This window comes from Pan troglodytes, chromosome 5, assembly GCF_028858775.2.
Source record: "Pan troglodytes isolate AG18354 chromosome 5, NHGRI_mPanTro3-v2.0_pri, whole genome shotgun sequence".
In the NCBI taxonomy this organism is placed as follows: domain Eukaryota; kingdom Metazoa; phylum Chordata; class Mammalia; order Primates; family Hominidae; genus Pan; species Pan troglodytes.
Window position 1 is genome coordinate 161,991,159 of NC_072403.2, and position 10,594 is coordinate 162,001,752.

The following is a 10,594-nucleotide window of genomic DNA, read 5'->3' on the forward strand; positions in this document are numbered from 1 at the left end:
CATTCGTCAAATCTTGAAGAAGTTTCAAATTTTTAGGTTGATTCTGACCTCTCATTTTGGTTGACACAATAATCCATAAAAACAAGTAAAGCGCCCACTCTGATCTGGAAGGGGTAAGGAGGTGAAAGTATTGATACACCAAAGTGACAGCCTCTTTTGTAGACATGATCCTGCCTAAATATCTGATGCCCCTCAAAAGAGGGCCCTGAACTCCCCGCTTCTGCAGAGCTCCATGCAGTCCTTGAAGCACTCTCTGGCTGTCTCTGCAAGTGGCTGAACAGCTCCTCCTGGTCTCTGTGGGGCTGCAGAGGCTCCAGGTCCCCACGGCTCAGGGGCTGTCATGCTCACCAGGTCCCATCAAGGGTGCACCCCACTGTGGGTGGTGGAGGAGACAAGGTGTAGCTGCTCCTGCCTCTACACCTCTCCTGACCGGCCAATCTTAACAGGAGGAAGGAGTAGGGATGAGTGGAGCCATGGAGGTTTGTGCTGGAAAGAACAGAAATGAAGACCTTCGTCCAATACCCCAAATGATGGGGATCACTTTCTGAGTTCTAGCAGCCCTGGGGTAGTCTGATGATTGGATTCCTCCCATGTGTCTTAAACCCTATTGTATGGCAGCCACTGTGCTAGGTGCTGGGTTTACATGTGGGTGATGGATGTGTCCAGTCCTTCAGGAACTTAGAATCCAGGGACAGAAACAAATACCCACGTGGCTGCTACTGCTGATGTGATGTCCTCGAGGTGGTTGGGGCTATCAGAGTACAGAAGAGGTGGGTGACGCATTCTGCCTGGGGAGTTGCATGGAGGCTTCTCGGGAGGTGGCATTTCAGACTCTTCTTTTGGGAATGGGAAGAATACAGCATAGCCAGGTGGGAAGAGAAAACAGGGCACCTGGCAGAGGGACAAGGATGAGGAGGTGGCCTGGGGGTACAAATATCATAGAACGTTGGGAATCTGTGAGAAGTCTGCACTAACGAACCCTCAGTTACTGGGGTAGACTCTTTCCACAGGGAGGAGGGAATGTCAGGAGGGAAGATAGGGAAGGAGGGGTGGGCAGGAACCCCCCTGGAGTCCCTGTCTCCATCCACAGCAAATCAACCAGGAAATCAATTCACCATTCATACATGTATGTTATCACACACACACGCAAACACACACAGAGATATGCACGCACAGTCTCTCACACACTCACACCACACATATGCATACACTCACACAAAGACACACACATACACAAATGTATGCTGAAATACAGACACAGACACACAAATGCACGTGCACATGCAAAGACACATAAACACACAGAAGAAACTGGGTGTCATCTCAAGAGTTGTCATGTCTGGCCCATCCTGCCCACTCACCTGTCACCTCAGGGGCTGCCTCCTCACTCATGAAGGATTTCTGAAGTTGTCAATCAGGATGTCACTGTGTGATCTGAAACACTCAGACAGCTCCTCACTCTGACCTTCCTTCCTGGTCCCCTTGGTTCTGGGATGAAGCAGAGTCCTATTGGTTTACGTTGCAGCAGACGAGAAACCTCTCCCGTGGGGCAGAACTGCTGGGCCACCAGAGAGCACCCCTCTGCTCTTTACTCTCAGAGCATCTTGATCTGCAGGGTGGGAGGAACTGCCCCAACCCCTAAAAAGGAACTTTATGGACCCCTCATCCACCATGATGTCAACGTCTGTTTTGTCTTCTCTGTAGCCCTTGGCTGTGGATCCCAAGCTGTGTGCCAAGGAGCTCAGGGCACAAACGCACCTTGAGCAAACCCTCTCGGCCTATTGAAATAGTGTGCTGGACCACACTAGAAAGTACTAGTCCAAGATTTTTTATAATTTCAACATTAGACTATGGAACATTGCTTTAGATGACATAGTATTTTTAAAATCTGTGATTTCAACAGTTGTTGTTATAAAAAACCAAGAACCACTGCAAAAATCGGTATGAAATAGGAAATGAGGATGGCTGTGTCCAATCTGCTTGCAAGGTTTGAGAAGTTGCTCAGTGCCCAACAGGTACACATGTCCATTAATAAACACATGTGTTTATTTAAGAATGAAATAGGGGGAATTCTTGTGGAGGTCAGAGTGGAAACAGGTGTGAGAGGATCCAGCAGAAGAAAACATGGCTGCCAAAGTGTTTGAGTCCATCGGCAAGTTTGGCCTGGCCTTAGCTGTTGCAGGAGGCATGGTGAAGTCAGGCTTATATAATACGGACGCTGGGCACAGAGCTGTCATCTTTGAATGATTCCGTGGATTACCAGACATTGTGGTAGGGAAAGGACTCACTTTCTCATCCCATGGGTACAGAAATCAGTGATCTTTGACTGCTGTTCTCGACCACATACTGTGCCAGTCATCACTGGTAGCAAACATTTACAGAATGTCAACATCACACTGTGCATCCTCTTCCGGCCCGTCTCTAGCCAGCTTCCTCGCATCTTCGCCATCATCGGAGAGGACTATGATGAGCGTGTGCTGACGTCCATCATGACTGAGATCCTCAAGTCAGTGGTGGCTCGTTTTGATGCTGGAGAACTAATCACCCAGAGAGAGCTGGTTTCCAGGCAGGTGAGCGACGACCTTACAGAGCAAGCAGCCATCTTTGGGCTCATCTTTGTGTCCTGGACACATCTGGCCTTCGAGAAGTTGTTCACAGAAGCGGTGGAAGCCAAACAGGTGGCTCAGCAGGAAGCAGAGAGGGCCAGAATTGTGGAAAAGGCTGAGCAGCAGAAAAAGGTGGCCATCATCTCTACTGAGGGCGACTCCAAAGAAGCTGAGCTGATTGCCAACGAACTGGCCACCTCAGGGGACAGCTTGATGGAGCTGAGCAAGCTGGAAGCTGCAGAGGACATGGCGCACCAGCTCTCAGGCTCTCGGAACATCACCTACCTGCCGGCGGGGCGGTCCGTGCTCCTCCAGCTGCCCCAGTGAGGGCCCACCCTGCCTTCACCTCCATGGACCGACGGCCCACAGACCCGATGATTCTTAACACCGCCTTCCTTCTGCCCCCTCCCCAGAAATGACTGTGAAATTTCATGATTTGCTTAAAGTGAAGGAAAGAAAAGTAAAATCACTTCAGATCTCTAATTAGTCTATCAAATGAAACTCTTTCATTCTTCTCACACCCATCTACTTTTTTATCCACCTCCCTACCAAAAATTGCCAAGTGCCTATGCAAACTGGCTTTAGGTCCCAATTCGGGGTCTGCTGGAGCTTTGGCTTGGGAACCAGCAGCTGGCAGCACACAGGCAGGGCAGCGTGTGATGGACTGGGGAGCACAGGTGTCCACCTGGGTCCACGTGTGGCCTCCATCCTGTCACTGATGAAAGATTTGTGGATGAGGGCACATGTGGCTGAACTTAGAAGGCAGGTCTCAATCTTCCCAGCAGTTCCTGCACAGGTGCCGCTGAAGAGAGGTGCCGGGGAGGGGCAGTGAGGACGTGGTCTGTGTCTTACCATAAGGGTGATTCTCCTGAACTGTGCGACCAGTGGAAGCGGGTGTGTGTGAACTGGGCACAGATGGAAGAATTTGCCCCTGTTGAGGTGGGTAGGCCTGATTGTTGCCCCTCAGGGTCCTAAAACTTGTATGGACTTGGATAGTGAAGAGGCCTGGACTGAGATGTGAGTCCTGTCGAAGACTCCCTCTCTACCCCCAACCTTGCTCCCTCTCAAATACCCAACGGAATTCCAACTTGAAGGATTGTATACTGTTGGGGCTGGATGTGCCGCCAAGGATGTGTCCAACCTGCGTTCCTGGCTCCCTCATTCAGAGACTGCCCTTCTCAAGGGCTCTGGGCCTGCCCTGGGAAGGAAACAACCGTGGGAAGGAAACAAATGTGTATAAACTGCTGTTAATTAATGACCCCTGGCCCTTTCAGCTCAAAAAAAAAAAAAAAAAACAAAAAAAAAAAACAAAAAAAAAACGAAATAAACATACTACTTTTTCAATTCATGTGAAATATTTTCTTAAATCATGATTAAATTGCTCGGTGATAAATATTGATTTTTTGGTCCTAATTACTTACAAAATACATTCTCCGGTATTTCTTTTTTGTTTGTTTTGTTTTTTGTTTTCTTTTGTTTTGTTTTTTTGAGACAGAGTCTCGCTCTGTCCCCAGGCCAGAGTGCAGTGGCGTGATCTCGGCCTACTGCAACCTCTATCTCCTGGATTCAAGTGATTTTCCTGCCTCAGCCTCCTGAGTGTCTGTGACTACAGGAACACCTCACCATGCCCAGCTAAGTTTTGTACTTTTAGTAAAGACAGGGTTTCACCATGTTGGCCAGGATGGTCTTGATCTCCTGACCTCGTGATCCACTGACCTTGGCCTCCCAAAGTGCTGGGATTTACAGCTGTGAGCCACCGCACCCAGCCTTTGTTTTAAGGTTGTCTTGAAAATCTTACGGAGGCACCTTCTGGATTTTCCCTGGACCACTCTAGGCCATTTCGCCGGCTCTGCCTCCTGAGGGAATGCTCACCTCCTTGAAGCCAGGACTCACAGGTCACCTTCTTGGGAGAACTTCCTGTTCAGGCTACTGAGGACCTGGGGGCTCCCCTCCCACTCTTCCTCCCCACAACCTTGTTCCCCGCCCCCGAATCATCTGTCACCTTCCTATGCCTGAGGCAATGCACCTGCTCATTACGTTCACCTGCTGTCCCCACTGGAGCAGGGATTTTGTCTGTTTTCCTCAGGGAAGCATCCGCAGCACAGCCCATTGTTGGTGCTGAGGCTATACTAACCCTGTGAGTGAATAAATCAGAGGCAGTGATTGGGGCAGGGGCTTCTTTCTTGTTCATTCATTCACTACACTTTAGATGGTAACTTAAGACATCGTGGGACCAGTGTTTTCTGGGCACAGTAAATCAGAATATATTGTGAAGACAAGAAGTAGAAATAAATGGTAGGTGGAAGAATGTGAATTTTCAAGTGGGAGTTGGGAAGAGTGAGAGAAAAACCAATCAGGAAAGGGGCAAGTTTGGCTTGGTTGCAGCTAACATAGTGGAGAAACGCAGCTATCTGCAATAGAGACTGAGCGCTGTTAGGTTTCTCTGCTATGTCGAGACCATCTCCACAACCTTCTCTGCATCCTCTTCTCTCCTGATGCTGAATGCAGCTCTTGTGCCTTTGGTGCCAAGGAAGCCACAGTCCCAGGCCAGAGGAAGGGCTGAGGTGGACAGTAGAAAAGGAGGGAGTGGGTGCAGAAGGGGACGCCTGGAAGCAATGACTTGTGGAGAATAAACAAAAAATATCACTGGAAAATATGACAAAAAAGAAGGGTATAAAGAACAAGGTGGAAATCATCTGAAATTCTATCACGCGGTGTTTAATGTTAGGGTTTTGGTGTAATCATATGTAATTTTTATAAAATTATGATCATACACCTTAGAATTATTTTAAATGACTAGAGTGTATATTTTTAGAGCAGGGATAGAGTTCATAGTGCAGAGCTCTCTCTTGCTCCTACCACTTATTTTTTTTTGGCCTCATGTCATTTTAATTATTTATTCATTTTTTATTTCAATTCTTATTGTAAGGGGTACACATGCAGGTTTGTTATATGGGTCAATTGTGGGAGGCTGAGGCTTGGGGTCCTAGTGATCCCATCACTCAGCCAGTAAGCATGGTACCCAACAGGTGGTTCTTCAGCCCACGTTCCCCTCCTCCCTCCCCTGTCTAGTGATCTCCAGTGTCTCCATCTTTACATTCATGTGTATTCAATGTTTAGCTCCTACTTGTAAATGGGAACCTGCAGCATGTGGTTTTCTACTCCTGTGTTAGGTTGCTTATGATAATGGCCTCCAGGTCCATCCATGTTGCTGGAAAGAACTTCATTTTGTTGTCTTTCACGGCTGCATAGATTTTCATGGTGTATATGGGCCACATTTTCTTCATTCAATCTGATCTCACACAGTGAAATCCTCTCACTGTGGGTTCAGGACACAGGAGGGGGGAATAATTTAGCCTGGGGAGGTGTGATGTGATGTGTCAACCTGGAAGGTGATTTGGATGAGATTGACGTTTAAATTGGTGAACGCCGAGTAAAGCAGATTACCCCTGTAACAGAGGTGGGCTTGAATCTAATTAGTGGAAGTCTTGAAAACATCTAAAAGATTGGCCTCTCCAAAAAAGAAAAATTCTCCGCAGACTGCACCTGCCCCATCAGCTCTCCTGGGTCTCCAGCCGGGTGGCCCACACTGCAGATTGTGGGCTTGCCAGTCACATATTAGCGATAGGCAATTTCTAATAATCTCTTTCTCTCTCTCTCCCCCGCTACACACACACACACACACACACACACACACACACACACACACACACTTGCTTCTGTTTCTCTGGAGAATCCTAGTACAAGAAGGTATGGCTAACCTAACGGGAGATGACATTTGTGCCCAACTTTTAAAGCATGACTGGCTCTGAGCTGGTGGGAAATATGATACCTGCCAGAAGATGCACCAGAACAGAAAGCCTGAAGGCAACTAGATAGGACCAGGAGTAGGCCAGGAGGGTTTGACTATAGAGGATCAGAAAAGAAGAGATGTCAGGAGGTGAGAAGGGACAGGGAGGATGTGTGGGAAATTCCTATTATAGTCATGAGTTCCAGCCAGAAAATCCATGGAAACACATATGCACACATAAACAGACACAGACACACATACACACATACAATGCACACACATGCACACATAAACAGACACAGACACACATACACACATACAATGCACACGCATGCACACACCTAGGCAGCTAAGACAGCTGATCTAATCTCGGAATAGCTGCTGAGCCTTTTATCTGACTCACCTCCTGCCAGCTCCTGCATTCAAGTGAGGGTCAAGGCCTGTGAACCTGAATGACCCCAGCTCCTGTTTTGGGCTGAGCTGCTTCAGGCTCTAGAAGGACCTAGGAGTTGCCTGCAGGAGAGGAGAAGGGAGGAGAAGCTGCCTCAAGCAGAGAACAGAGGGTGAGAGGGAAACACCTGGAGGCCCTGGCTTCGGAGGAGGAGAAGAAACCATAGTGGATTTATTGAGGGATTTATATCTTTACATCAGTTTCTGAAAAGTACATTTTTCTTAAGTTCCTATTTTCAACTAGTAAACAACAACAACAACAACAACAAAATTTGAAACAAGCAAGAATTGCAAAGTATTTGCAGGCAGAATCCAGAGAACTTCTCTGCCTGCACTACTTGAGAGGGAGCTGCCACGCTGATGCCTCATCTTTAATGATGCCACCTCATGCCCCATACTTTAGTGTTCTTCCTAACAACCACGACACTCTCCTAATAAGCACAATACAATCACCAAAACAGATTTCACATCCATACGTTACATCCATCTCATGCTCAGACACCACTCAAAGTTCACCAGTTGTTTTGATTATCTGTTTTACCAACAAGGATCTGATGGCTTTAGGCATTTTTTATCTACTTATTTTACTGAAAATACAGATCAGGGTGTTTTATTTGCCCCATTACTTGACCTCTGTATTTCTGGAAATATGAGGAGAGATTTGGATTGATGTGGTACTTCTTCCTGTGTGTCACTCAGAGGTCCTCATTAATACATTTGAAAGATTTAACATCTTTTTATCCAGCGTTTTGGTTGCTTAATCTTTTGCTAGTTCAGATGTTCTAGTCTGACATAGAAACAGAAATCTAACACCAACATGAGAAAACATGCTGTACTTTAGTGGAATGTTTTATTGCTAACTTTTTAATATGAAAACAACAGCAAAGTAAACAACCAAATATCTCCATGCTTTCTGGAACACGCTTGGAGCCTGAAACTGACTCAGATTGCTGGGTAGTGGGATGAGCACAGCGTCCACTGTCCTGGATATCACCTGAGTCTATGTCAAAGGAATGATTCAATATAGACTCTTACCCACAATGGAAGAAGTCTCTGATGTTCCACTTCCTGCCCACCACCTGGTGTAGACAGATTTAAACATTTGTCAGTAGAATGGGTGTGAGAGGGCATTGCATTGTCCTTTCATGTGTGTTATCTTGATTATGTGGGACATGTCAAATCTTTCATGGGCTTCTTCGGAATCTCTGAACTGCTCATGGCATTTGCCCAATCGTAGGAGAATTAGATGTATTCTTATTTATTTGGAGGAGTTTTTTATACATTCCAAATCTGATCTTTTGTCCACAGAGCAATAAAATAACTCTTAAAAATAGAGATTAATCTGATGTGGAGATTACTTCTAATAGAATTAGTTGTGGTCAGGGCTGAGGGATGACAAGGAACGTCACTGCCCAGGGTGTAGTGTACTGGGGCCAAACCAGAAAAAGGTTTTTTTTTTTTTTGTTTGTTTGTTTGTTTGTTTTGTTTTGAGACAGAGTCTTGCTCTGTTGCCCAGGCTAGAGTGCAGTGGTGCGATCTTGGCTCGCTGCAAGCTCCGCCTCCCAGGTTCACACCATTCTCCTGCCTCAGCCTCCCGGGTAGCTGGGACTACAGGCACCCGCCCCCACGCCCGGCTAATTTTTTTGTGTGTGTTTTTAGTAGAGACAGGGTTTCACAGTGTTAGCCAGGATAGTCTCGATCTCCTGACCTTGTAATCCGCCCACCTTGGCCTCCCAAAGTGCTGGGATTACAGGCGTGAGCCACCGCGCCCAGCCTGTTTTTGTTTGTTTGTTTGTTTGTTTTGATACAGTGTTTCGCTCTTGTTGCCCAGGTGGGAGTGCAATGGCGCGATCTCGGCTCACTGCAACCTCCAACTCCAGGGTTCAAACGAGTCTCCTGCCTCAGCCTCCCAAGTAGCTGGGACTACAGGCGCCCACCACCAGGCCCAGCTAATTTTGTATTTTTAGTAGACGGGGTTTCTCCACGTTGGTCAGGCTGGTAGTGAACTCCCAACCTCAGGTGATCCACCCACCTTGGCCTCCCAAAGTGCTAGGATTACAGGCGTGAGCCACCGTGCCCAGCCAGTCACGTCTTTTAAGAATAGGAACATTGGTGTCTGTCAAGTATTAGGACAATGTTCAAGACTGACAGTCAGAGGTCCTGTAATTTAGAAGTATTGTTTAGTTACCTTCTTCCCAAAGAGTCTAGCGGAATCCCTAGCTTATTACTCAATCACATGAAGAAAGAATGAAATCCCATTAATTCTCTACTGGATTATAACACAAAATTCAGAAGTCAATAAATATTTTAGAAAATAGAGATTTTTGGCCAGGCGCGGAGGCTCACGCCTGTAATCCCAGCACTTTGGGAGGCAGAGGCAGGCGGACCACCAGGTCAAGGAGATCGAGACCATCCTGGCTAACATGGTGAAACCCCGTCTCTACTAAAAATACAAAAAAATTAGCCAGGCATGGTGGTGGGCGCCTGTAGTCCCAGCTACTCGGGAGGCTGAGGCAGGAGAATGGCAGGAACACAGGAGGCGGAGCTTGCAGTGAGCTGAGATTGCGCGCCACTGCATTCCAGCCTGGGCCACAGAGCGAGACTCCGCCTCTCAAAAAAAAAAAAAAAGAAAGAAAGAAAGAAAATAGATATTTTTAATTAAATATCAGTAGCAGATAAATTACCAAAGGAAAGAATCATGCCTATATATTTTCTTATGAACAAATTAGAAAATTCTGATTCACGACATGAAAAGAATCCCTGGTGTTCTGAAGTCGGCCATGGTATTTCAGTGGCAATGCTTTAGAAGAACAAAATCATGGTTTAGAGAAGCATCTGTTTTTCCACAACCAAAGAAGATGACAGAAAATGTTCTTTTGGTTGAGATTTCTTCTTCAATAAGTTAAAACTTTAAGTGCAGGAATTCTTCCATCAGGTAGCACAAGAGAAAATGGCAAAGCATTTTAAGAAATTCCAGCAATAGGATTATTGCCAAAGGGATTAAGGCTCCTGAGATGCTGAGTCTATGGGGTCATCCTGATCTGCTGGAGGCCTCTGGATTTGCTAAGGCTTGAATTCCTGGTGGTCTAGAAATGAAGAGTGAGTGATGCACAGGCTGCCAGCCAGAAGGGAGAGTTTGACATGCACCCGTAATTCCAGCTAATCTGGAGGCTGAGGCAGGAGAATCACTAGAACCAGGAGGGCGGAGGTGGCAGTGAGCCAAGATCATGCCATTGCACTCCAGCCTGAGCAACAGAGTGAGACTCCATCTCAAATAATAATAATAAAAGAAAAAGGCAAAAATTCAGACAACTGAAGGGAAAATGGGCAAAAGAGTTGAACCAGCCCTTCACAGAAGAGGAAATGTGAAGGAATGGCCAATAAAAACATGAAGAGGGTTTCAGCCTAACAAGATGAGGTATCACGTGACACCCACTAGACTGGCAAAAACCCCACAATCCAATAAATGCAAGGGTTGGGGAGAACGGAGAGCAACAAGAACACTCAGCCCCTTCTAAGAATGGTTGTGAATTTGTTTTTTTTTTTTAGTATACTTGTATATGAAAGGATGTGTGTTGCGGGTTATGAGGAAAATTACATGTCTTACCAGGGATGAAGTTTTAAAAATTGAAAGCTACAGACCAGAAGAAACTTGCACTTCTGTACAAAAGAAATGCTCAAGAACGTTCTAGCAACACAGCCCTAAGGGCCCCAACCTGGCCAAACACTCATCAACAGGAAAATGAAG

General features: G+C 46.5%; 1 pseudogene; it reads left to right on the forward strand.

Moving 5' to 3' along the window:
• Nucleotides 1–1,868: 1,868 nt before the first annotated feature.
• Nucleotides 1,869–3,925, forward strand: LOC107975357 (prohibitin 1-like; annotated as a pseudogene).
• Nucleotides 3,926–10,594: the final 6,669 nt, after the last annotated feature.